At 52.5% G+C, this 25,185-nt stretch overlaps 1 protein-coding gene across 8 annotated transcripts in view; it reads left to right on the top strand.

The window, feature by feature from the left end:
• Nucleotides 1-25,185, top strand: part of LOC144947861 (bactericidal permeability-increasing protein-like) — a 110,116-nt gene that overhangs the window by 3,379 nt on the left and 81,552 nt on the right. For 7 of the 8 annotated variants that reach the window (XM_078877225.1, XM_078877220.1, XM_078877228.1 and 4 more), the window contains 2 exons: nucleotides 255-1,775; nucleotides 4,054-4,231. The gene's annotated coding sequence lies outside the window, so the exon portion shown is untranslated. Of the gene's footprint in view, nucleotides 1-254; nucleotides 1,776-4,053; nucleotides 4,232-17,907; nucleotides 18,259-25,185 lie in introns of those variants that run through there. The other variant, XM_078877227.1, reaches the window with a different exon arrangement.

Consider the following 25,185-nt stretch of genomic DNA (forward strand, 5'->3'; position numbering starts at 1 on the left):
AGGCAGTAGGCAGTAGGCGGTAGGTAGTAGGTAGTAGGTAGTAGACAGTAGGTAGTAGGCAGTAGGTAGTAGGCAGTAGGCAGTAGGCAGTAGGTGGTATGTAGTAGGTAGTAGACAGTAGACAGTAGGTAGTAGGCAGTAGGTAGTAGACAGTAGGCAGTAGACAGTAGGTAGTAGACAGTAGGCAGTAGGTAGTAGGTAGTAGACAGTAGGTAGTAGACAGTAGGTAGTAGGTAGTAGGCAGTAGGTAGTAGGTAGTAGACAGTAGGTAGTAGGTAGTAGACAGTAGGTAGTAGGCAGTAGGTAGTAGGTAGTAGACAGTAGGTAGTAGGTAGTAGGCAGTAGGCAGTAGGTAGTAGGCAGTAGGTAGTAGACAGTAGGTAGTAGGTAGTAGACAGTAGGTAGGAGGCAGTAGGTAGTAGACAGGTAGTAGGTAGTAGGCAGTAGGCAGTAGGCAGTAGGTAGTAGGTAGTAGGCAGTAGGTAGTAGGCAGTTGGTAGTAGGTAGTAGACAGTAGGTAGTAGGCAGTAGGTAGTAGGCAGTATGCAGTAGGCAGTAGGTGGTAGGTAGTAGGTAGTAGACAGTAGACAGTAGGTAGTAGGTAGTAGGCAGTAGACAGTAGGTAGTAGGTAGTAGACAGTACGTAGTAGGTAGTAGGTTGTAGACAGTAGGTAGTAGGCAGTATGCAGTAGGTAGTAGGCAGTAGGCAGTAGGTAGTAGGCAGTAGATAGTAGGTAGTATACAGTAGGGAAGTAGGTAGTAGGCAGTAGGTAGTAGACAGTAGGTAGTAGGTAGTAGACAGTAGGTAGTAGGTAGTAGACAGTAGGTAGTAGGTAGTAGGCAGTAGGTAGTAGGTAGTAGACAGGTAGTAGGTAGTAGGCAGTAGGCTGTAGGTAGTAGGTAGTAGACAGTAGGTAGTAGGCAGTAGGTAGTAGGCAGTAGGCAGTAGGTAGTAGGTTATAGGCAGTAGGTAGTAGGTAGTAGGCAGTAGGCAGTAGGCGGTAGGTAGTAGGTAGTAGACAGTAGGTAGTAGGCAGTAGGTAGTAGGCAGTAGGCAGTAGGCAGTATGTAGTAGGTAGTAGACAGTAGACAGTAGGTAGTAGGCAGTAGGTAGTAGACAGTAGGCACTAGACAGTAGGTAGTAGACAGTAGGCAGTAGGTAGTAGGTAGTAGACAGTAGGTAGTAGGTAGTAGACAGTAGGTAGTAGGTAGTAGGCAGTAGGTAGTAGGTAGTAGACAGTAGGTAGTAGGTAGTAGACAGTAGGTAGTAGGCAGTAGGTAGTAGACAGTAGGTAGTAGGTAGTAGGCAGTTGGCAGTAGGTAGTAGGCAGTAGGTAGTAGGCAGTAGACAGTAGGTAGTAGGCAGTAGGTAGTAGGTAGTAGACAGTAGGTAGTAGACAGTAGGCAGTAGGTAGTAGGTAGTAGACGAAAACGAGATGTGTTCCCTGCGGGCCGCACGGCACATCTACGCAAACTTGCTGTCCCAACGTCGCAAGGCCAGCAAGGCCGCGGCCAGGCATACCGTGGCTGCAGCCACCCTCCCATCGGAAGAGGTCTGCGCTGTGGGTTGCCCTACAGAATGGAGATCCGGGGGTCGGCCAGCTCGGGACGGGCCAAGCCACCAGGATCAACCCAAGCCATCTGGGGCGCTCACGCGGTGCTACAACTGTGGCCTCCGGGGCCATGTGGCTTCGGGATGCCGGGCTCCTCGACAGCGCGGTGCGACACCTCGGCCGGACGACGCGCCTCTACCCAAGGCTCACCAACAAACTCCCGCAAGTCGTGGCACCCCACATGTTTGGCCTACGCACACACCTGTGACACACTCACGCACTGCAACGAACGGGGGTCAGAAATCGCCTGTCGTTGCGTCGAAAGGTGCCACGATGGGGAGGGCGTTCCAACCGGGCCAGTGGTCTGAGTTGGCCCATCGCGTTGTTGCCGCGCCGGCGGGGTTGTCGGTCGTTGTGGGGAATATTGATGGGGTTGAGGTGCGGGTCTTAGTTGATACGGGAGCATCGGCGACCATTGTGTCCGATTTAATTCATAACATTCTTCCCGTTCAAAGCCGCCCTTTACTCTCCCTTGATTTTCCGTGCTATGCTGCCAACGGGGGCTCGCTGGGCATTATCGGACAGATCCGCGCGCAAATTTTTATTGGGGACAGGAGGAGGAGGCTGCTTTTCGCTCCCTTCGGGACACCCTAGTGGGGGCTCCGCCATTAAGTTATCCCGACTTTCGAAACCCTTCTTGCTCGATACGGACGCAAGCAACACGGGCATTGGGGGCGTGCTTTCCCAGGTTGTCGAAGGCGTAGAGAATGTGGTAGCATACGGCAGTCGGGTTTTGTCTCCGGCGGAACAGAGGTACTGTGTTACCCGTCGGGAACTATTGGCAATCGTTTACTTCATTCAGCAATATCGCCTATATCTGTACGGTCGCCATTTCACCGTCCGCACAGATCATGCGGCGCTGCAGTACGCCTTGGAGATTCTCCAATATTTTGATTTCGAGACTACATATCGTAAGGGCGTTCGCCACACGAACGCAGACGCTCTGTCGCGGTTGCCGCCCACCTCCGAGTGCGCTTGCCTCCTGGGTTCGGGGCGTTGCAGACCTCCGAATGTAATCTCTGATTCGGTCCTTGCGGCCGCCGCTGATGCGCCTTCAATTGCGGGTCCTATTGAGCAAGAAGGGAGGGATTCTTTGTTAGGATTGTCTGTTGCGGAGTGGGGGCGCCTCCAAATGGAGGACACCTCCCTCCTCGCGTTGTGCCGTCGCATCGGGGGATCTGGTCGGGGGGTGGAAAATGTTGACTCGTGGGGGTTGCTCCAGGGTCTCTTGATGCATTGGGATGGGAGATCCCGCCGCCACCGGCTGGTGGTGCCTTCCACACTGAGGGGTAGAGTGGTGTGGGCTGCTCACGAGCGACTCGTGCACCTGGGGACTCACAAAACCCTTGCCATGCTCCAGCTGGATTTTTCTTGGCCGGGCATGGCAAGGGACGTGGATGATCTTGTAGGGTCTTGTACTCAGTGCGCGCAACGGAAGCCACCAGCAAGGGGGTCCAACCCACCATTGCAGTCTATCAAGGTTTCCCGGGTTAACGAACTCGTCGCGCTTGATATTTTGGGCCCATTCCCCGCTACACCTAGGGGAAATAAATACCTATTGACCGGGGTGGTATATTTTACGCGATGGCCTATTGCCTGGCCCCTCGCCAACCAGTCGGCAGCAGCCATCGCGGAGGCCTTTGTCCAGGGCTACGTCCTCTACAAAGGTACTCCGGAGCGGCTGCTGACCAACCAGGGGAAAAATTTCTCGGGTAAACTTCTCCACGAGGTGTGCGAGCTCCTGGGTACGAAGAAAATCCGTACCTCCCCATATCATCCGCAAACTGACGGGATGGTGGAGCGTCTGCATCGGACTATCACGTCCATGCTGTCTCAACAGGTGTTTGAATCCCAGACCGACTGGGACCTTCATATTCCGGGGGTTTTGGTGGCCTACAGAATGGCTCCTCATGCGGCGACCGGATTTTCGCCTTTCTTCCTAATGTACGGTCGCGAGGCTAACCCGCCTGTCGCGACTCAGCTGCGGATCTCCGCGCCGCATGCGAAATCCAAATTGGCCGACCATGTCAAATTCAAAATCTCTAAATTGACAGAGGCACGGGAGGCGGCCATCCAAAATTCAGACCTCCGCCAGAGGGCGAATGAAAGGCTCAAGCTGGGCCGGGTACATGTGTGCTCCGGTGGAAACCGGGTGACAAGGCGTGGTTGCATTGTCCCCAACTTCCGCTGGCGACCTCGTCCAAGCTGTTGCGGCCGTGGCGGGGGCCCGTGGAAGTGGTGCAGGTCTTGCGGCCACAATGTGTACGTATCCGGTGGGGGAAGCGTCGGTGGTTCGTGCACCCCTCGCGGTTGAAACCGTTCGTTGCACCCCATGTTCCTACCACACACACACATGACCAAACATGTGAGGGGTCCACCGACTCCCGGAGTCTGACTTCGCTGCATTCGCCTGACTTGCCACCGACTGTTCCGCCTCCAGGTGCACCAGGATTGACGTGCTCGCGACCGCCAACCCCTCCCGGGGGGGTCGGAGGTCGCTCGTCGGCGAAGCCAGACACTCTCGCACCCGAACTATTGACACCCACCGCCAGGCCGCCCGGGGCTGCCCCTTGTGACGGTCCCGCTGCAAGAACGCGCGCCAAAACGCGCAGACTTTTGTGAGGTCGGCCGCTCGTGCAGCCCTTGCTAGGGTCGCGGGGTGGGGGGTCCTTGAAATTGTATATATGTTGGTTTCTTACGGAATGGGGTATTTATTTGGGGGGGTGCGTTGGGTTAATTTTTTTCCCTCTCTCGATAGTGTTGTTGTTACTGTTGTTGTTGTTATTGTTGCTGTTGTTGTTGTTTACACGAGGCACACACGGGTTTTGGGGGGATGCATCTTTTATTATGAATTTTGTTGCAGCCGGGACGGCTGCGGGCTGTACAGGGGGGGGTGATGTAGAGGTGTTACGGGAGGGCGAACAAACACACCAGGGGTGGTTATGCCCGCACGCGGAAGGATGCTTACATCCACATCCGCACCGTTTAGCCTGGGGGGCTAAAACGGTGCTGTGATCCCCCACGGCCCCACCCCTCGGGGGGGGAGTTGCTCTATAAGGCGGTGAGCCGGTGGGCTCGGGGTTCAGTGTTTAGCTTAAACCAGCGAAGAAGGAAGACCGGCTAGATAGGCCCTGGGACTCCCCTGGATCGCCGTCCTTCTAAGGACCGACCAGGGCAAGCCAGTGGCGTGGCCCCGAGAGCCCAGAGCCGATGTTCTTATAAGAGCCGGTCTGGGGACTCAGGGTGCCGTAATCCCAGCTTGGCCAGAGCGGGGTCAGCTAGCCTCCCCTAGCTCTGTAGTGGAGGACCTGGGAGTAGGCTAGCCGGGATAGAGATTGTGGGGTTTCTGGTTAGACGGGTGAAGGGGCCGATACCCCTTCGAGTGTTGTATATCTTGGCCTGTATATAGTGGAACGTTCAATAAATAAGTGTGCCTCCGACTACGTCGTCCAAGTCTCTTTGAACCTACTACACATAGAGACCCAAAGAGATACAGGAAAGACAATTCACAGTCGTGCGATTGTGGCCATGCAGCCCGCACGACTGACCGCACAGTGGGCCCACTGTGGTCGTCTGGAGGAGGAGGAGGAACAGCGACATGACACGAAGTCTCTCTCCGCTGAAACCCTCTCGTCGTGGCGAGCAGTAGCAGCAGCAGACGTCTCTCTGCGTTGGCGTTTCGCCCCTGGACGCGATTGCCAAACGCCAGAATAGAATTCCAATGAGGGCCGTGGACTCGTACAGGAAAACGAAGCGTGGTTTGCGGGTGCGAGCAGAAGCGCTCCCAGTTATTGAACTATTCACTGTTGAGGCCTCGCATGCAGGGTGAGAGGCCTTCACGGCCGCGACACGAGAGCACGTGGGGAGCACGTGGAGAGCACGTGGAGAGCACGCGCCATGCGCCACAATGGCGAGCGCGCGAGAGTGTGTGTCTGTGTGTGCGCGTGAGTTTCCGTAACGGTCCTGGGCCTCTCCTAGGTCGACTTAGCCTCAAATGAGTACCTGGCGTGGTGTGTAAACATCGCCACTAAAGAGACAAAGGCGGTCGGGCGTGGTGCTGGCCAACCATCCCCCTCGAGTACTGTTCCGGCCTTCATAGGTGCTCGCTAACAGCACTTGCCCGAAAGGTATGTTAAGGCTATACGGGGGGTCTTTGTCTTTAGATTGTTAGTGTTAGTTCACGTGTGTGTGTGAGTTTATGTTTGTGGAGAGCAGGAGCGGTTAGCATGCTATGCTACAAACCCGGCGACCCAAGTTCGATTCCCGCTCACGGCCACCAACCGCAGTGACGATTACCTGAACCGCCCCTGGGCCTCCCCTAAGTCAACTCAGCCTCAAAATGAGTACCTGGTGCGGTGTGTAAATATCGCCACTGGGGAGACAAAGGCGGTCGGGCGTGGTGCTTGCCACCCACCCCCATCGTGTACCGTTCCGGCCTTCATAGGTGCTCGCTAACAACACTTGCCCCTACAGTCTGTTAAGGCTATATGGGGGATACAGTAGAACCTCTGGTCACGAACGCTTCTGACCACGACCAAATCGGGTTACGACCAATAAATTCACAAAATTTTTGAATCTGGTGACGAACACAAACTCGGGTGACGATCAAACACGGCCGCGGCCGATTTCCCCTTCCGCGCCATTTTTTTTTTGTAAGCGCCAAACTTCCTGTTGTTTGCTGTTTGTTTACAACAAACAACACAAAGCGTAACAGTTATATATATATATAACTTTTGTTATATAAAATTCCTAGTAAGATATACATTTTGTGAGTGTAGTCATACCCCTCCCCCCTCATTCAAGCCGTAATTTAGAGAGCAAAAGCGCTGAGTACGTAAATCGCTAACATAAGAACCCGTTAATCTCTTCTCGCATCATTCATACGATGATGCGGTGAAGTAAACGTTCATACGATATTACGGTGAATGCTTCCAAAAACAATACTGTACCCAAATATTACTGTTAACTTACTTTCAATAGAAACATGAATTGCTTATACGAATATTCTCTCTCTCTCTCTCAGAATCGACCGACTGATGTAGCAGACGAAACAATCATCTTGTTGAACGATTCTAAACCTTGACGCGGCAATGTTAGTTTTCTCTGTTGTTCAAGGTTTTTTCAGTGTTATTCAATGTTTTTACATTTAGTTTACTATTACATTGTGAATTCTATGGCATAATTAACTATTTTTGTGCTTAAAAATCTTTAAAAACAATATTTATATACAGTTCGTAGGAGTCTGGAACGGATTAATCGTATTTACATACAATCCAATGGGGAAATTAGGTTCGAGTCACGACCAAATCGGGTTGCGACCAAAGTTATGGAACGAATTATGGTCGTGACCAGAGGTTCTACTGTATTTGTCTTTGTGTGTGACTGCGTCCGTCAATGTGTGTGCAGGCTGTCATTCTTAAACCATGGCAGCATGACATCGTATCAAAGGGCTCAACTCACGTCTCTATTTCCGCTTTGCGGCCGGATGACCTCTGTTTACCAAAAGAATCGGACCCAGTCTGCGTTTGGTAATCGACGCGCGTCTAATTTCGCACAGAATGGAGAGACCGGAAGATGCTTACACACGACGCAAAGTGGTACTGATTTTAATCAGCCACGTAGGAGCGATGATGATTGGCTGAGCTGAGCCCTTCACGGGATGTAAACTCGCTATCTTCTCGATCGAGAGTTGAGCGTTCTGCCCAGTGACATCATCATCGTCATGCTGGATGAAGGCCTCTCTAAGCTTTCTTAATCATTCAGCCCAGCAGTCATTCCATCGCTCCATCTCCTTGTAGGCGCGCTTTCAGGCGCCTTCCAATCCAACACAAAATGATTTTTGATCCCGCAGGACATTTGGTTATTTCCAAGTTGAATAACGCCTCCCCCTATGTTCAAAGCAGTTTTGGCCTACCGGGTATAGCCTCCCGCCATAGGAACGTGGAATTTCCGGGTAAAAATCATTGACGATTTAGAGTCAGCCAAAGATGTCACGTGACTGATGCCACGTGGCTCCGGGTGACATCTCGAATGTTCGCAAGAATATTTATTTTAAATGAGTAGAGAATGGAAATAATCTGGAATTCTTAACATTGACTTAAAGCTTTCGTGACTGCAGGGATTCATATTATCTGGGTCTTTCGGTAAAGTCACGTGGATAGGTTCAAAGAAAATAATAAAAATAATTTGTTGTTATTTTATTTGAACCAAGGCCGTAATTAAAATAATATTGGGGGGGACACACCCCCCACGATATTCAAATATGCTCAAAATGCCCCCCCCCTCCCCAATATATTGCTATAAAATATATTTTTGTTGAAATTATTGTGGTTATGGTTGTACTTTATTGATCCCTAATCTCTGCCATTACATACAATGAAACAAGAAAATGTAAAAAAGAAAAAACAGAGTAATGTAATATATCAATACACTATTAGACATTATTGTAAAAAAAGAAATAAAATGTCCATGCTAGTGATTTTTTTATATTTTAGGCAGGAAATTAGCTTTCAAATTTAGATTTTTTTTCTAGGGGGCGACCCTCAGATCCCCTGGAAGATTTGGTCCTTCCCAATGTTGACTCCATGGCTACGGCCTTGCCAAATAACAAAAATAATTTGTTGTTATTTTCTTTGAACCTATCTACGTGACATTACCAAAAAACCCAAAGAATATTCTTAACATTCTTTAAAATTCCAGTTTTTTTATCCGAATCTAATCCCCTTCGGGCCACCGTTTTTCCTCAACGTTTGCATGTCCACTGAGTGTTTATACATCGACAAAGACAGAGGTCACCCTTAAACAGACAGTTGGGGCAAGTGCTGTTAGCGAGTCGCACCTATGAAAGCCTCGACTGGCAGCTGCTGCCCGGAGCGGCGATTCCAATCCTTGGCGCACGATTGCGTCTGCTTTGCATAAATAAGAGGCTGCAGAGAGGCGGTTCTGATGCTGTTTCTATTGCTGCTGCTGCTGCTGTTGCCTGGAGCTTAGATCACAGGACACAATGTTCCTTGGCGGGTACAGCTGCAGCACGGAATGTCCTCTTCCACCCAGCGAGACGCGCACCACCACCACAGAGCGACATTCATCTTCCAAAGGGCAGCTCCCTTCCTCCCAATTATGCACGAAATATGAACGCGCCTCTCTACCTTGCTCACCGCCTCGCACGGCGAAGAGCCCTGCTCGGCCGCGCGCGCGCGTGGGGGTGTGTGTGTGTATGTGTGTGTGTATGTGTGTATGTGGGTGTGTGGGTGTGTGTGTGGGTGTATGTATATGTGTGTGGATGTATGTGTGGATGATTGTATTTGTGTGTGTATGGGTGTGTGTGTATGTGTGTGTGTATGTATGGGTGTGTGTATGTGTGGATGTATGTGTGGATGTTTGTATTTGTGTGTGTGTATGGGTGTGTGTATGTGTGTAAGTGTGGGTGTGTGTGTGAGTGTGGGTGTGTGGGTGTGTGTATATGTGTGTGTGGATGTTTGTATATATATGTGTGTATATGGATGTGTGTGTGTGGTGCTCGCTAAGAGCACTTTCCCGAACAGTCTGTTAAAGGCTATACAGGGAGTCTTTGTCAGTGTATGGGGAGCAGTCGTATCGCGGTTAGTGCGCTACGCTATGAACCCGGCGACCCCAGTTCAATTTCCGCTCACGGCCAACACGGGTGACGATTATCTGAACAGGTCCTGGGCCTCCCCTAGGTTGACTCAGCCTCAAATCAGTACTTGGCGAGGTGTGTAAACTAGGGAGACAAAGGCGGCCAGGCGTGGTGTTGGTTACCCACCCCTTCGTGTGCTGTGTCGCTCTTCATAGGTGCTCGTTAACGGCACTTGCCCAATAGTCTGTTCAGGCTATACGGGGGATCTTTGTATGAGTGTGTATTTGGGTGTGTGGGGGGGAGCGGTGGTGCAGCGGTTAGCGCGCTCCGCTATGAACCCGGTGACCCGAGTTCGACTCCCGCTCACGGCTGAACTGGTCCTGGGCCTCCCCTAGGTCGACTCAGCATGGCGCGGTGTTGAATCATCGCCACTGTGGAGACAAAGGCGGCCGGGCGTGGTGCTGTCCTCGAGGGAAAATATCTGATTGCGATTTTTCTGTGCGATTTGATTTGCGATTACACTTTTTTGAAGTCAAGCTTCAGTTCAATATTCAGTGTGTAATAGATTTAAGACGTGATGGAACATTACCACATGATACCATCACAATATGAACTGCTCTATATATTCTAATGCAAGGATGAGAACTTAAAATATATGAATTGCTTCCAACATGTATTTATTAAAAATGTTTTAATTGAAATAGAACACTCCAACATAGAACAATTGTTAAGTTAAATAAATGAACTTATAATAATACAAACTAAAACAATTCCAATAAGAAAGTAAACATCTCAGCCTCTCGAAGGGCCACCACTGGTGTCACGTGCTCCCTGCGCCCTCTGGCATTGTGAGCAGTCCCGCGAAAGTCCGTGTGTCGTGTTACGTTACACTGACGTTACACTGACGTTACACTGACGTTACACTGACGTTACACTGACGTTACACTGACGTTACACTGACGTTACACTGACGTTACACTGACGTTACGTTTAAAACCGCTCTCAGTCATATTGGGGAACGGTGGCACGCACTTCCCATTGGCTGCCCCCTGAGCCGGCGCTGGAAATTCCTCATTCCGCTGGCAGGATCCAGGCTGCTCCAAGGGACGACCACGATCGGTATTCATACCCTGACCCCCCCCTTCCCCATGCGGTGCATTGCCAGTTGCCAGAGCGTTTGAGATAATTACCCAATAATGGCAGTGATTGCAGAATAAATACCATGTTCCAAAACTGTACAGTATAGGCCACGTACACTCATGCACACACCCACACACCCACTCACTCTCCCACTCGTTCAGTCAACCACTCACTCATCGACTCAACCACTCACTCAGCCGCTCACCAACTCATTTACCCACTCACCCAATCACCCATTCACCCAACCACTCACTTATTTACCCACTCACTCATTCAATCAACTGCTCGTTTACCCACCCACTCACCCAACCACTCAGCCACTCACTCATGTACCCCCCCTCCTCCCCCATTCACCCATACAAACGCTCAGTCACTCACCCGCTCACCAACTCACCTACGAACTCACCCACCGACTCACTCATTCAATCACTCACTCACCCACCCACTCATTTACACACTCACCCACTCACTAGTAACTATCGCAGCTTATCACCGTGATTGTGAAACAATTCTGTTCCCTATTGTGCGGGATGCACCAATACGATGTGCGGACAAACTCGCTTCTCCCAACGTGAAGTGATTTTTATTGCCGTTTTATTTTCATTGCCGAGCATCGCGGGGGCATCGCGCGGACGTTGGCAGCGAAGACGAAGATTCTCAAGACGAAGATTCTCAAGACGAAGATTCACAAGACGAAGACTTAAGACGAAGATTCTCAAGACGAAGATTCAAGACGAAGATTCAAGACGAAGACTCAAGACGAAGACTCAAGACGAAGATTCTCAAGACGAAGACTCAAGACGAAGATTCTCAAGACGAAGATTCTCAAGACGAAGACTCAAGACGAAGATTCTCAAGACGAAGATTCTCAAGACGAAGACTCAAGACGAAGACTCAAGACGAAGATTCTCAAGACGAAGATTCTCAAGACGAAGATTCTCAAGACGAAGATTCTCAAGACGAAGACTCTCAAGACGAAGATTCAAGACGAAGACTCAAGACGAAGACTCTTAAGACGACTCGCGGAGCGGTTCGGCACCGGGGCCACGGCGAGGAGGGCACCGGTGCGGGGTCACGACCCCGACCACCGCCGCCGCCCAAACACTGGCAACGTCTTGGCAACGTTTTGTCAACGTTTGAAAAAAAAGAAATTAAGAATCGGTGGTTACCCTTTTCTGGCAACAAAACAGGAGGTGGTGAGGCGTTCACACGCCAAATAGATGCCTTTTGCGAGGGAACAAGTTCGCATTGACCACGCACAGAGTTCTTGTGGTTAACACGCAGACAAGACGTGGTCCGGTGGTAACAGAGGGCGGTGACTTTGAGAGTGATTGTCCTACAGCAGAGACAAGCACCCTTCCTGAGGGCCTCGTCTCACGACCAGTGTCAGACGAGAGGACAACGCCACAAGGCGAACAGCACAGAGACAATGCCACACACACGCACTGGGTGTGCGTGTGGCACTGTGTGTGTGGCACTGTGTGTGTGTGTTTAGTGCGGTATTTGATACCTTGCGAGAGGTTTCTATTTGGTGTTTGAATTTCTTAACACGACTCGTGTTTAGTGGCAGCAAGGGTGAAGCGTCGTCTTGTTTAGTCACACGACCATGTGGGCAGAGTCTCATTCTGTTGTCAGGGGGGAGCAGGGGGGAGGGAGCAGGGGGAGGGAGAAGGGGGAGTGGGAGCAGGGGGGAGGGGGGGTGGGAGTAGGGAGGGAGCAGGAGTTCGGCAACCTGCGGCTCTTTGACAAGCGACTAGCTGCTGCTGCTGCTGCTGGTCACGTGGTGTATTATTCAGTGACCACCTGCGTCTCGCATTCCCCCACAAGCTGTGCAGCTTCTTGAAATTTGGAGTTTTGTTTTTTGTTGACTACCGAATTCGAACTAAAATATCTCTTCTCGTCATTTTAATTGCCGACACCTGAGCGAGACTTTGCCGAACCCCGTTTCAACCCCTGTCCGTGACCCCCAATCTCTAACCCTCACCCCTAACCCCTAAACATAGTTCCTCACCCCTGACCCCCTGACCCCTAACGCCAAACCATAACCCAGACCTCTAATTCCTCACCATGACCCTCACCTCAACCCTCACCTCTAATTCCTCACCATGACCCTCACCTCAACCCTCACCTCTAATTCCTCACCATAACGCTGACTTCTAATTCCTCACCATGACCCAGACCTCTACTTCCTCACCATAAGAGAGAGCCGATTCGCGTTACGCTTGAGATCGCAGTGTGTGTGTGTGTGCACACGCCTTCCACGTGTCCTGGGTGTGTGTCTACACGTGTACCACGTGCCCCGCGTGTGTGTGTCCACGTGTTCTACGTGTCCCGAGTGTGTGTGTACACGTGTACCACGTGCCCCGCGTGTGTGTGTATACGTGTACCACGTGTCCCGCGTGTGTGTACACGTGTACCACGTGTCCCGAGTGTGCTTGTGTGTGTGTGCACGTGTCTCACGTGCGCGTCCCGCTCCGTACGCGTACTCACTCGTCAATAATCGGGACTGAACACATCTTCAAATAAAAAAAAGAGGCCAATGTAGCCGCAGGACCCTCGCGCAAAACGATTGCTCCGACTCGGCGTGTGTGTGTCTCTCTCTCTGGATGGGCCCGTGGGTAGTCGTTACCTCGTGTGGCCTCTAGGGACCCGGTTGTGAGCACTCCCCAAGGCCGTTGGAGCGGCGTGAGAGAACCAGGGCTGCTACTACGCCGCGTCGTCTAAACTATAAACAACGACAACGCAACTCGTGATTTCACCAGGTAAGGCGCCACTGAGTTATGTAGCTGTCTTTGTTTTCGTTCAGAAGCGACCTGGCAAACACAAATGACAACCCAACTAAGGGGTTCGTCATCACGTGGACAATTGATAGCAGCAGCCAAATATTCGCAACGCGTGACGTTGATTCTAAATGTGGAGGGAAAAACCGGGGGAACCTGGGGAAAAAAATCCACGCGACCACGGAGGTAAGAGAGAGAGAGAGACACGCAAACTCCAAATGTACAGCAGCAGGCGTCAGGGTCGTTATCGAAGCGACGACCTCCTGCATACTAGGCGAGGTAGTCAACATCTCGCCACCGTGGCGCCCAATGCCAGAGGAAGATCTCCGTCACCATGGGATGTGAACTCGAGGCGGGTGGGGGGGCAGGGAGAGACACGTTTGAGATTAAATCCTATAAATACTTTGAAGTAAAAATATAAAACACTCGAGCAAAAATAAACCTTTCTGCCCAAATTAGCGATGGAGGACGATCCAGCGGTTATGCCAACTCGTGGCTCTCTGACCCACTGGTGGCAATTCCACGTTACCCATGCCCGGTGGAATATCCTCGTCCGTACGACGAACGCTGATTGAGCGCCGAATCGATTGAACCCGAGCGGGCGGTGCGGCGGTGATCAGCCAGCGCCGCCCCGCGCCACAAACCGACGTTGCCTCGCCCAGCCCATGTAGCCGCCTCTCCGTTTCAGCAGCACGTCACTGACCGGACCGGTGAAGTATGGTCAAACAACTGCGGTCAACGGGCGGGGGGAAGCCCGGCATCCATCAGTGGATTTGACAAAAGGGGGTTGCGAATGATTGTAACGAGCGCATTCTCTGGATAATAAGACGCAAACTAGATTCGAAGCATATCCTTGGTTCTTTCGGTAAAGTCACGTAGAAGGGAAATAATAAAATAATATTAATATAAAACAATACAAATTCTCACGACGTTTCGACTGCAACACAAGCAATCATCATCAGGTGTGAAATCCACAGAAAGAACATTTTCTTTGGAAGAACGTTAATCAACCAGAACATGTTCTTGCTGTGGATTTCACACCTGATGATGATTGCTTGTGTTGCAGTCGAAACGTCGTGAGAATTTTAATTGTTTTATATTAATATTATTTTATTATTTCCCTTCTACGTGACTTTACCAAAAGAACCAAGAATATGAATCCCTGCAGTCACGAAAGCTTTAAATCAAGATTTAGATTCGAAGCGTTTGTGACTGCAGGAATTACTCTTTGGTTCTTTCGGTAAAGTCACGTAGAAAGAAAATAAATGAAATAATAATAGAATACGACGTTTCGATTGCAACACAATAAACCATCATCAGGTATGAATGAATGAGAAAAACAAACATAGCAAACTTAGAAATATAACGCAATGCCACCCAGAGAGTCGGCTAACACAACAGTCAACATCCTACCTGGTTGATTAACGTTCTTCCAAAGATTGCTAAATTGTGTCTCTGTGTGTGTCTCTATGTATGTCTTTATGTGTGTGTGTCTCTGTGTGTCTCTTTGTGTGTCTCTGTGTGTGTCTCTCTCTGTGTGTGTATGTGTGTGTCTCTCTCTGTGTGTTTCTGTATGTCTCTGTGTGTGTCTCTCTCTGTGCGTCTCTGTGTGTGTCTCTGTGTGTGTCTCTGTGTGTGTCTCTGTGTGTGTCTCTCTCTGTGTGTTTCTGTGTGTCTCTGTGTGTGTCTCTCTCTGTGCGTCTCTGTGTGTGTCTCTGTGTGTGTCTCTGTGTGTGTCTCTGTGTGTGTCTCTCTGTGTGTCTCTCTCTCTCTGTGTGTCTCTGTGTGTCTCTGTGTGTGTCTCTGTGTGTGTCTCTCTGTGTGTCTCTCTCTCTGTGTCTCTTTGTGTGTCTCACAATCCGGTGTCTGCGCGTGGTGGCGGGGAGCGGTGGCGCAGCGGTTAGCGCTACGCTGCGCCACGAATCCCGGCGACAAAACCGAATTGTGATGCCCGCTCACGGCCAACACCCGTGACGATTATCTGAACCGGTACTGGGCCTCCCCTAGATCGACTCGGCCTAACATGAAGACCCGATGCAGTGTGTACACATCAGCACTGGGGAGACAAAACGGGTCGAGCGTGGCGCTGGTCCACCACCCCCTCGTGCACAGCTGCACACCAACAGCACTTGTCCCTGCAGTCTGTCAAGGCTTCACGTGGGCGGGGTGATCTTTGTCTTTGTACCCAGCCTGCTGCGTCCCCATGGATCCTCAGCCTATTTCGAGCCGCCGCTTTGCCAAGTCGCGCAAATAGCAACGCGGGGAACGGGGAGATCTCGCAGAGGGAGGTGCAAGGAACGCTCCCCCCCCTCCACTCCCTCCGGCGCCGCGCACACCACGGAGTGATCGCCGCCTTGTTTGTGCGCGTTGACGCGCTGCGTGCAATCTATCACGGCGTGCGTGCGCGTGCCCGTGTCTGGCGGATGGCAGCGCTCAGCTCAGCGCCACCAGCCCCGGCCGCCGGCCCTCGGGCGAACAAACCCGAGTGGAATTCCAGCTCGCGGCCAACACCGGTGACGATTTACCTTGAACCGCTGGTGGTGGACCTCTCCTAGGTCGACTCAGCCTCGAAGTGGTTGGCGCACTGCGCTCTGCACCCGGCGGCCCAAGTTCGATTGCTGGCCATGGCAATTCAACCTGGACCAGCCGCTCAGCATTATTAGCGAGTGACATCTCAAACGGCCATGGGCATCCCCTAGGTTGACTCAGCCCTAAATTAGTATCTTGTCCCGCGTGTGAACGTCAGCGCTGGAGAGACAAAGGCGGCCAAGTGTGGTCACGTGCTGCTCTTAATAGATATCCACGAACAGCACTTGCCCCAACAAGATGTGTAGGCTACACCGGTGACCTTTGCCCTCTGTGCATGTGCAGGGGACAGCAGTCGCTTCCTGAACCTTGATATTGGAACTGGTAACGCATGACCCCGAGGCCTGACACGTTGGGGTATCGGAGTTTTGCCTCACGGATCTCGATGCGCGTCGACGTATTACTCGATCAACAATGACATACATTTTAGAATGCGCTTTTTTTTATTAGAATAAAATACTAATAAATACATCGATGGGCATCTGATAACGAGGTGTGGACACCAGCACCACCGGGAGACAAAGGCAGCCGGGGCGGTAATGTCTTTCATTCTGGCCACATCGCCGAGTAAATGTTTGCTGTGTGGGCCCCACGAGGTGCTCGCTAACAGCACTTGTCCCCACAGCTTGTCGAGGCTACGCGGGGTTCTTTACCTGTGGTGTCTTGCCGCTGTCCGCCGATGGAGCGGCGTGGGACGGCGCGGGGCCCTGATGGGGCAGCCACGGACGCGATGATTCGTCCCACGGGGCATTCCGCTCGGTGGAAACTTTCTCCACGCTCTCCTACCCCCCCCCACTAGAAAGTACGAGGAATTAACGTAGCGTTCCTTTCTCTTTTTAATTGCGATTCTGTTTCCCGTTTATTTTAATGAACATTTGTACGGCACGTGGTGTCGTGAGGCAGCGTGCCGTGCACCCACCGTGGCATGCAAGGACTCCGTGTGCTGCCTCTGTCGCTCATGACCATATTTCACCGCTCTGGCTAGTGAGCGTTGGACAGAGAGGGTGGCGGTGTTGGTGGCCAGTGCCGCTTCTCGTCATACTTGCCGCGGCCGGGAATCGTACTGCCACGTCACCACGGTGCTTGTGCCAGGCTAGGTGCACTTCGAGGCTACCACGCGAAGTGGTGATCGTGACCCTGGCTCGTGCTCATTTCAATTGGCAGCCCCACCCCCCACTCCCCAGAGCCAGTGGTGAAAATTCCACGTTCTCATGGCGGGGGCCACGTCTGTCCACAGGATGACCACAGTGGAAGTTGTTCTCATTCCACCTGGGCTATGCACCTCCGATGAACACGGGTGGCTATGTACGGTGTGAAAAAAGTTCAAAACAAAATGTGTAGATACCCAAGCGGATAAAGGGGACATCGAGTCATCGAAATATGGGAGCTTTAATAGACATCGGCACACATTCATATCCCACTGAGCAAAGCTAGCTGATTAACGTGACAAGCGATTTAATCTCCCCCCATCTCTGATCTCATCTCCCTCCTCCCATCTCCCCCTCGTCTCTCTCTGATCTCATCTCCCTCCTCCCATCTCCCCCACATCTCTCTCTGATCTCATCTCCCTCCTCCCATCTCCCCCTCATCTCTCTCTGATCTCATCTCCCTCCTCCCATCTCCCCTCGTCTCTCTCTGATCTCATCTCTTTCCTCCCATCTCCCCCTCATCTCTCTCTGATCTCATCTCCCTCCTCCCATCTCCCCCACGTCTCTCTCTGATCTCATCTCCCTCCTCCCATCTCCCCTCGTCTCTCTCTGATCTCATCTCCCTCCTCCCATCTCCCCCTCGTCTCTCTCTGATCTCATCTCCCTCCTCCCATCTCCTCCTCATCTCTCTCTGATCTCATCTCCCTCCTCCCATCTCCCCTCGTCTCTCTCTGATCTCATCTCTCTCCTCCCATCTCCCCCTCATCTCTCTCTGATCTCATCTCCCTCCTCCCATCTCCCCCACGTCTCTCTCTGATCTCATCTCCCTCCTCCCATCTCCCCCTCATCTCTCTCTGATCTCATCTCTCTCCTCCCATCTCCCCTCATCTCTCCCTGATCTCATCTCCCTCCTCCCATCTCACCCTCATCTCTCTCTGATCTCATCTCCCTCCTCCCATCTCACCCTCATCTCCCCACATCTCTCATTTCTCTCCTATCATCTCACGAGGATTTTTTACTTTAAAGGCCCCCCCCAACCCCTTTCCACAAACAATATTTGCTGCTGCCCCCCCCCCCGACACTGCCACTTTTGGCCCGAGTTGCCATTGGCTGGGGGTGCGAACTTCCGTGCTGCAGACGAAACTAAAACCTCGTCGATGATTTCAGCGGGTGGACGGCTCAATAGCGACTCCCTCCGCCTGTGGGTCGCGACCACTTTGCAGACGACACAACTCGGCAAAAACAGCAAAGGGGACGACGTCTCCCCATCTCTCTCTTTTTTTTACTTTGCTTTATGTTACCCCCCCCCTCTTCTCGCTCTCGATCACTCTCTCGCTCTCTCTCGTTCTGCACGCAGCCCTTTCTCTCAAGGTGCACAGACTTCGTTCGCATTGGTGAGGCGCGTTACGCGGCTATAAATTAACCACTCGTCCAGACATGAATCTGCAATCTAAGATGGGACAAAGACGCGTGGGGGAAATGTTTAATTGATGGCGATGCTCGTTGTGACCTTGGGGGGATTCGGTGCTCTGAATGAAGTCATCGGGGGAGAGCGGTGGGGGGAGAGTGTGGAGAGAGTGGAGAGTGTGGAGAGAGTGGAGAGTGTGGAGAGTGTGGAGAGAGTGGAGTGTGTGGAGAGAGTGGAGAGAGTGGAGTGTATGGAAAGTGTGGAGAGAATGGAGAGTGTGGAGAGTGTGGAGAGAGTGGAAAGTGTGGAGAGAGCGGAGAGTGTGGAGAGAGTGGAGAGTGTGGAGAGAGTGGAGAGAGTGGAGAGACTGGAGAGAGTGGAGAGAGTGGAGAGTGTGGAGAGAGTGGAGAGTGTGGAGAGAGTGGAGAGTGTGGAGAGAGTGGAGAGAGTGTAGAGTGTGGAGAGAGTGGAGAGTGTGGAGAGTGTGGAGAGTGTGGAGAGTGTGGAGAGTGTGGAGAGAGTCGAGAGAGTGGAGAGTGTGGAGAGAGTGGAGAGTGTGGAGAGAGTGGAGAGAGTGGAGAGTGTGGAGAGAATGGAGAGTGTGGAGAGTGTGGAGAGAGTGGAGAGTGTGGAGAGAGCGGAGAGTGTGGAGAGAGTGGAGAGTGTGGAGAGAGTGGAGAGAGTGGAGAGAGTGGAGAGTGTGGAGAGAGTGGAGAGAGTGGAGAGACTGGAGAGAGTGGAGAGAGTGGAGAGTGTGGAGAGAGTGGAGAGTGTGCAGAGAGTGGAGAGTGTGGAGAGAGTGGAGAGAGTGTAGAGTGTGGAGAGAGTGGAGAGTGTGGAGAGTGTGGAGAGAGTGGAGAGTGTGGAGAGTGTGGAGAGTGTGGAGTGAGTCGAGAGAGTGGAGAGTGTGGAGAGAGTGGAGAGTGTGGAGAGTGTGGAGAGAGTGGAGAGTGTGGAGAGAGTGGAGAGTGTGGAGAGAGTGGAGAGAGTGGAGAGTGTGGAGAGAGTGGAGAGAGTGGAGAGTGTGGAGAGTGTGGAGAGAGTGGAGAGACTGGAGAGAGTGGAGAGTGTGGAGAGTGTGGAGAGAGTGGAGAGAGTGGAGAGTGTGGAGAGAGTGGAGAGAGTGGAGAGTGTGGAGAGAGTGGAGAGTGTGGAGAGTGTGGCGAGTGTAGAGAGACCATGTGTCTGCATGCATCAATGATAAGATTACCATGATGATGATTGTAACATAAAATGTGATGATGATGATGGATAGTTATTATTATATTAAAACATGATGATGATGAGCACGACAATGATGACCCTAATATCAAATATATAATGAGGATTTATTGTGATTATCAGATGAAAATACGATGGATAATTATAATGACACTAGCTTATTTGCCCGTCCAAGGACGGGTGTGTATTGAAGTAAATCCGAAATATTCAATCGAAAAATTGTTCAGCTCATGATTATTAATGAAGGGGGGGTTGCCCCATATGGAGTGACGTCACCCGCGAATGGTTATTGGGGAGGGGTGCGGCATGTGGAGTGACGTCACCCGCTCATGATTATTAATGAGGGGGGGTTGCCCCATGTGGAGTGACGTCACCTGCGAATGGTTATTGGGGAGAGGTGCGGCATGTGGAGTGACGTCACGCGGGGGAGGGGGCCTCATGTGGAGTGACGTCACGCGGGGGGGGGGGCTCATGTGGAGTGACGTCACGCGGGGGGGGGCCTCATGTGGAGTGACGTCAAGCGGGGGGGGGGCTCATGTGGAGTGACGTCACGCGCGGGACACATTCTTGGCGCATTATATGAGTAATAAGATACAGTATGATGGTAGCTGATGATGAGTATGATGGTAGATGATGATGAGGGATGATAAACACGATTGTAATATAAAATCTGATGATGCTATAAAAATATAATGATTATAGATGACAATTATGAGTGTAATTTTAAACATGACAATGATGGATAATTACAAGTGTAGTGGTGATACGCGCTGGGGTAGCGATCAGGTGCCAGCGCGTTGTGATTGGTTGTGTGAGTGGTGACGCGCGCTGACGGTGAGGGATCAGGGGTCAGCGCGGGATCGTGGGTTGTGTGGTGTTGATTGGCTGGGTGCCGGTGACGTGCTGGTGTGGGAGTGAGCGAGTGGCAGCGCGGCGTGATTGGGTGGTGAGTGAAAACACGCGTTGGGGAGAAAGGATCGTAGAGATAGCGCGTTGTGATTGGTTCACCAAAAAGCGATGCTCGCATCGAGGTCCGCATCCGCTCCGTCTCCCGGGAGGAACGACTATATAAGGGGATGTGCACAGGCGCACAGGGAGAGTGTAACCAGCGAAGACAGAAGACGGGAAGAAGAGCCAGGGCCCTGCGGTACCTAGTCCCGCTGTCCTGCGAGGACCGGGACTCTGTGTAACCCAGAAGCGGGGGTAGTGTGAGCATGCAGTGTCAGCATGCCGAGTGTGTAGCCGGGGCCTAGAGTCTACACGAGACGAGTGATATAGGTGTAGCCAGAGGCGTAGGGTCTACACGAGACGAGTCTACACAAGAAGAATCTACCCGAGACGAGTGATATGTGTGTAGCCAGAGGCATAGGGTCTACACGAGAAGAGTCTACACGAGACGAGTGATGTGTGTGTAGCCAGAGGCATAGGGTCTACACGAGAAGAGTCTACACGAGACGAGTGATGTGTGTGTAGCCAGAGGCATAGGGTCTACACGAGGCGAGTCTACACGAGACGAGTGAGGCGTGTGTAGCTAGAGGCTTGGAGTCTACACGAGTTCAGTACGGTGTGTTATAAGGAGAGAAGAGGTTACGAGTTGTACCGGTGTCTGGTGACCGTACGCGGAAGAATAGAGACTACACGTTGTATCGAGATAAGTGAAGATTTAATAAAAGAAGTGTGTTACCCGTCAAGGAGTTTCCTGCCGTCATTTCCAATACTTCAACTGGCGTCAGAAGTGAAACTGTCTTCCAAGCATGGATACGAGGAAGACCGTTCGGACCCACGGGAGTGACCGCGAGGACAACCTTGACGACCCGTGCCAGCTGCCGTCGGGGGGTGAGGACGAAGAATGGCCCACGCTGCAGGATCCGCCGGCGGCGCCGGAGGAGCGGCGGGGGACCGAGGCCGTGCTCCGGGAGGCGCACTCTCGTCTGGCAGAGCTGCTGCTCGCCGCCGCGTCCATCCTGGCAGAGATCAGCTCGTCGGCTGGAGCGGAGACGGCAGCGGACATTCTACAGGGTCGCCCTGCAGATTCCCGCCAAAATGACTTGGCGATTCCCGCCATTTCATCGGCGGCGACTTTTGGCGGGAACGGCGACCGCCACGTGGGTGCGGGTCTCCAAGCGCGCCATCTTACGTCATCGACGCGCGCTGCGGACCGCCATCAGGCGTCCGCCATTGGAGCCGCCATCTTACACACCGACGGAGCGGCGGGAAGGAACCACGACGCGGAGGACGACTTCATTTTTCAACAGCGCCTCCCCGCATTGTCAGCCTTCAAGGCGGAAGGCGGGGACTGGGGCCAGTTTCAGCGCAGTTTTTTGGCGCATCAGGAGATGTCGGCCTGGTCCGATGCTACGGCGCTGCGGGCATTGCCTGCCATGTTGGACTACAACGCGCTCGCGGCCTTCATGTCAGCTCGGAGGTCGGACCGATCCACACTTAAGGCAGCGCTGGGTCTCATGGCCAGGGTCTACGGACCTCCCTCGGCGTGCCGCCATCATTTTTATGCGAGGCGGAAGGCGGACACGGAGACCGCGCTCGCCTATCGCACGGCGTTGCTGGCTCTCGCCGATGCTGCATTCCCTCGGATGGACGAGGAGGGCCAGGATGCGATGGTTTTGGAGCAGCTGCTTAAGTTGGCGCAGGACCTGGGGGTCCCCATCAACACGGCCAACGAGATCGACATTTCTTCCGTACGAGTCGCTACGAGTATACAAGCGCACGAGGCCCTTCAACGCATACAAGGGGTCGTCTGCAACGCTGCTGTGGCTTCAACTCCGGGTCCGGTGATCACCGAACTACAGGTCGTCAGTCCGCGAGAGGAGGCGTTCACCGCGGGACGACCGGGGGACTGGAGGTCGGGGGGTCGGTCGCCTCTGCGATCGACCCGCAAGCTGGAGCAACCGAGATCACCGACGACCCTCATCATGTGCTACAACTGCGGCCTCCGGGGCCACGTGGCGTCCGGTTGCCGCGCGCCCCGTCAGCGCGCCATGGGATCTCGGCTGGACGACGACCAAGGCCCCAAGGCATCCCTACAAACCCCGGTGTCTCGGAACTGACAGCTGCCGACCACCGGCGGCCGGATCTTCGCGGCGGGGCCGGGCCTTAAAGGCCCGTTCCATGCCGTCTAGAGCAGCCGGAGCCGCCTGACGGTCGTCAGTGTCCCGTCCCGTATGACGGACCAGCCAGACGGACTCGCGCCAGGTCGCGCTACTTTGGTTGACCTGCCACGTGAGGAGTCGAGGCAGTGGGAGCGCCTCGTCACTTCGTTAGTTGCAGAGACGCGGAGCGCGTTCGTTTTCTAGAAATTGCTTTTATTATGTTGTTCGTCGGGCTGTATATAGTTTTTTATATATGTAAGGTGTTGTGTGTGGTATTGTTAACTTTTCTTGCGTTATTGTCAAATTGTACATAGGTTGCTGTTGTGTTGTTGTTGTGTTACGGGGCACACTGGGGGGGGGGTTTTGTTGTGTTAACGATGTGGGAGGTTGTTGGTTAGCAGCCGGGACGGCTGCAAGCTATGTGGGGGGGGGGTGATGTAGTGATGATACGCGCTGGGGTAGCGATCAGGTGCCAGCGCGTTGTGATTGGTTGTGTGAGTGGTGACGCGCGCTGACGGTGAGGGATCAGGGGTCAGCGCGGGATCGTGGGTTGTGTGGTGTTGATTGGCTGGGTGCCGGTGACGTGCTGGTGTGGGAGTGAGCGAGTGGCAGCGTGGCGTGATTGGGTGGTGAGTGAAAACACGCGTTGGGGAGAAAGGATCGTAGAGATAGCGCGTTGTGATTGGTTCACCAACAAGCGATGCTCGCATCGAGGTCCGCATCCGCTCCGTCTCCCGGGAGGAACGACTAAATAAGGGGATGTGCACAGGCGCACAGGGAGAGTGTAACCAGCGAAGACAGAAGACGGGAAGAAGAGCCAGGGCCCTGCGGTACCTAGTCCCGCTGTCCTGCGAGGACCGGGACTCTGTGTAACCCAGAGGCGGGGGTAGTGTGAGCATGCAGTGTCAGCATGCCGAGTGTGTAGCCGGGGCCTAGAGTCTACACGAGACGAGTGATATAGGTGTAGCCAGAGGCGTAGGGTCTACACGAGACGAGTCTACACAAGAAGAATCTACCCGAGACGAGTGATATGTGTGTAGCCAGAGGCATAGGGTCTACACGAGAAGAGTCTACACGAGACGAGTGATGTGTGTGTAGCCAGAGGCATAGGGTCTACACGAGAAGAGTCTACACGAGACGAGTGATGTGTGTGTAGCCAGAGGCATAGGGTCTACACGAGGCGAGTCTACACGAGACGAGTGAGGCGTGTGTAGCTAGAGGCTTGGAGTCTACACGAGTTCAGTACGGTGTGTTATAAGGAGAGAAGAGGTTACGAGTTGTACCGGTGTCTGGTGACCGTACGCGGAAGAATAGAGACTACACGTTGTATCGAGATAAGTGAATATTTAATAAAAGAAGTGTGTTACCCGTCAAGGAGTTTCCTGCCGTCATTTCCAATACTTCACAAGTATTAGTTAAAAAAAGATGATACTCGTGGACGAATATGAAGCAATTGGTGCTACAAGAAGAGAAGATGATTTACGATTATGCAAGATGATGATGATGAAAGTGATGTTAATGATGATGATAGTGACGCTGATGTTGATCAATGAAAGAGGAATCTCTCAGTAATAATCACAGGAAAAAGATCTACGATAACGATATGAACATAACGAGTTGATGTTAACAACAACAACACACGTATTCGTTTCTAATTGACAGCGATAACATTTATCGTCTTGACAATCGTACTAAACGTGCGACTGGTTACTTGTGAAGTATTGGAAATGACGGCAGGAAACTCCTTGACGGGTAACACACTTTTTATTAAATCTTGACTTGTCACGATACAACGTGTGGTCTCTATTCTTCTGACTACTGTCACGATACAACGATACAACGTGTGACCTCTATTCCTCTGACTGCACACTTCACTTAGCTCGTGTAGACTCTATGCCTCTGGCTACACACTTCACTTAGCTCGTGTAGACTCTATGCCTCTGGCTACACACTTCACTTAGCTCGTGTAGACTCTATGCCTCTGGCTACACACGCATCACTCGTCTCGTGTAGACCCTATGCCTCTGGCTACACACGCATCACTCGTCTCGTGTAGACCCTATGCCTCTGGCTACACATACTGCATGCTCACACTGCATGCTCACCCTACACTCCGCCTCTGGGTTACGCAGAGTCCCGGTCCCCACAGGACAGCGGGACTGGGTACCACAGGGCCCTATCTCTTCCTCTCCGTCTTCAGTCTTCGCTGGTTACACTCTCCCTGTGCGCCTGTGTGCATCACCTTATATAGTCCCTGCTCACGGGAGACGGAGCGGATGCGGACCTCGACGTGAGCATCGCTCCTTAGTTAACCAATCACGACGCGCTATTTCTACGATCCGTTTTCCCCCAGCGCGTGTTTCCACTACCCAACCAATCACGCCGCGCTGCCACCCGATCACTCCCTCTCAAGCGCGTCACCGGCACACAGCCAATCAGCACCACATAACCCACGACCCCGCGCTGACCCCTGATCCTTCACCGTCAGCGCGCGTCACCACACACACAGCCAATCACTACGCGCTGGCACCCGATCCCTACCCCAGCGCGTATCACCACTACACTTGTATGTTTCCCACGATAGC

This window comes from Lampetra fluviatilis, chromosome 47 (genome assembly GCF_964198595.1).
Source record: "Lampetra fluviatilis chromosome 47, kcLamFluv1.1, whole genome shotgun sequence".
Lineage (NCBI taxonomy): Eukaryota > Metazoa > Chordata > Hyperoartia > Petromyzontiformes > Petromyzontidae > Lampetra > Lampetra fluviatilis.